This window comes from Glycine max, chromosome 5 (genome assembly GCF_000004515.6).
Source record: "Glycine max cultivar Williams 82 chromosome 5, Glycine_max_v4.0, whole genome shotgun sequence".
Taxonomy (NCBI): Eukaryota; Viridiplantae; Streptophyta; class Magnoliopsida; order Fabales; family Fabaceae; genus Glycine; species Glycine max.
Window position 1 is genome coordinate 11,019,742 of NC_038241.2, and position 2,919 is coordinate 11,022,660.

The window sequence follows — 2,919 nt, forward strand, 5'->3', positions numbered from 1 at the left end:
TACGTTTCGTTCTTAATGCAATTTTCCGTTTTCTGCTTCTAATTACAATTTCGTTCTTGCTTCTTCTTCTACTTTCATTTACGTTTCTGTTCATTTACGTTTCTGTTCATTTACTTTCTGTTCATTTACGTTTCTGCTTCATGTTTCATTTGCGTTTTCTGTTTGAATCCATGGAAGGCTAGATTTTCTGGTGTTGTTTCCTTTTGAGGACGAAGCCCAACTCTCTTTGAGGTTTCGTTGTAATGTGGTTTCCTGGCAGTTTTCCCTTCACCAGTTATCCCAAATTCGTGAATATTAATCAGTGCACGCTTCGTGTTCGATTAATTGCCTCTGAGCCTAACTTGCGTTCATGCTTAATGGACGAAGGGCTAACTGGTGTATGTGGTGCCTAATCACGTATTGAAAACCCTAAGTTGATTTTCGCTTAGTAAATTGAAATAGGGTTGGATTAAGTGGTTGACTGTTAGGGACGAATTCTCCATAACCCAAGATAAGAGAATGGCTTCTGAATCAGAGAAAACAACCCGTTTTTAATATTAGTAGTTTCATATTCCAATTTACTTATTCTGCTCTTTAATCACAAAACAAACAAACCCCCCAATCGTTACTGTTACTGCGCAAGTATATCATGAACATTTGGTTTGTCATTGCTCGTTGGGAAATGACCTAGGATCACTTCCTAGTTACTGCATTTTCATGTTTATTTGATTCGGGTACGGCCTCGATCAGTGTCTCTTCCTATGGACACATTCAAGAGTTATGTTCTTAAGGAGCCAATTGGATAATGATGGTGAGCATAAATATCTTCCCCAATTTTTCAAGTTCATCGTTGCTAATCCACTTTTTGTTAGGACAAAGGTATTACTCTCTTTGTTAATGACATTTATTGAATTTGAAGGAAATTATGTTCTCAAATAAAATAGCACCTGGGTGATTGAATGCTCACTAACTGATCTTTCAATATTTACTTATGTGCTTGTTGAAATCTGTTTTGCAAGTCCATGTTATCAAGGTATGTCAATGATTTGAATATACTATTTGAAACTCAGTATTAAGTGGTCTTTCATATTACACCATTTGAAACATTGGGATTCGTATTATTTGCTTGACTATGTATGGGAAAGCATAATAAAACTTCTGTTTTTAAAACCCATTACCATTAGTATTAAAAAAAACAATAAAATCTTTAATAGCATTATAGATACACAATAATATCTCCTTTTCTTTTTTTCAGAAAAAACCATTGCTGAATCATTACTACATACTCTTGGTTATTGCAAATAATTATTTTCTTTCTTTGTGAATGTATAATTAAATAAGGCGAGGAAGGAATCTAACAATCCTATTCCTATTGTGCTCTTTCATGAGCAATTTGCGATGCATTGATGTTGAATCTAATGTGTTCTGAAGTTGACTTGTGCTTATAAATAACATTTTGCCTTTTGTTTGCAGTGTTCTAACTCCATACTACAGTGAAGAGACTGCCTATTCGAAGAATGACCTTGAGCTTGAAAATGAAGATGGTGCGTCAATCATATATTACCTGCAAAAGATCTACCCTGGTCTATAATAACTAACACTACATATCTTGACTGTAATTTACTAGTAGAAAAAGGACTGGCTAAATTGTAGTATTTTTACCAGATGAGTGGACTAACTTCATGGAACGACTTGATTGTAAGAAAGATAGTGAGATATGGAAGAAAGATGAACACATATTGCAGCTACGACACTGGGCCTCGTTACGAGGAGTAACTCTTAGCAGGATAGGTAACGGTGACTTCCACCCTCTCCATCCCCACAGACAGGGTTTGGTGGATTAATATTTTTCCTATTGTACTTATACATTAATGCAGTAAGGGGAATGATGTACTACCGGCGGGCTATTAAGCTTCAGGCTTTTCTTGATATGGCAAATGAACAGGGTAAATAAGATTTCCTTTTAACATGAGCTATTTACCTTAGTCTAGTTGATACTGTGGAAATGGCAGGCATATCATCTATAGCCTTTTCAAATCCTAGGCCATGGTTTATACATAACTGTCACTTATATGAAATTCGTTATGTATGACAAAAGAATAGTTATCTACCAAGAATAGCTGATTGTATGGTTTTCTGCAATCTTGTGGGCAGAGATACTTGATGGCTATAAAGCAGTTATTGTTCCATCTGAGGAAGATAAAAAGAGCCATAGATCCTTATATGTCAAATCAAGAAACAAGCTTTGTCATAATTGGTCAAAGAGTTCTTGCAAGATCACTGAAGTAAGTTTTCCTCTAGTGATTTCATGACATGGTTGACTTGCAAGTACTTGTTTAGCTTCTAGGACAAATGAGGAACCTCTAACTGAACAATTGGCTAGTACAAGATCTCATCCAAAGTTAAAGCAGTAATTTAATTTAAAAGAGAAATGCAAGTAATATATATAAAACTACTTTCTTATATACTTTACTTTTTTCTCCTTTTTTCTACCTGTTTCTTCTCACTGAATTTTCTTCCTCTACCCAACATATACTCTCAAAAAATGTGGTGTTTCACGTATTCCTTTTTCACATACTTGAAAGAATTTAAAGTTATTTATAATAAATTTTTACAATAACTTTTATGCATTCACTTTGCTTTTCATCCTATCAACTGTATACACTTTTTTTTCCTCTTCATATCTCTATTTCTCTCACCTATAATTTCTTTTAAGAATTTAATGTATCAATAATGTTTAGTACCAAATAACTAAAATGGGATACTTTCTTCTCTGCATCTCATGCTTCTTGTTCCAGTACGACAATATTTTCTTTGAATGTGTTAACTGGAAATAAATAACAAAATGGTTGAGCAAAATGGATTGCTTCAAATTCACATTGGCTTATAGAATGAAATCTATTTTATTTATTTACTTGTTGGCTTCTATTTTAAAATAAG

At 33.8% G+C, this 2,919-nt stretch overlaps 1 non-coding gene across 1 annotated transcript; it reads left to right on the forward strand.

The window, feature by feature from the left end:
- Positions 1–1,853: 1,853 nt before the first annotated feature.
- Positions 1,854–1,932, forward strand: LOC113001744 (small nucleolar RNA J33). The gene has a single exon (XR_003267231.1). It is a non-coding gene; the product is annotated as a small nucleolar RNA J33 (small nucleolar RNA).
- The last annotated feature ends 987 nt before the right edge of the window (positions 1,933–2,919 follow it).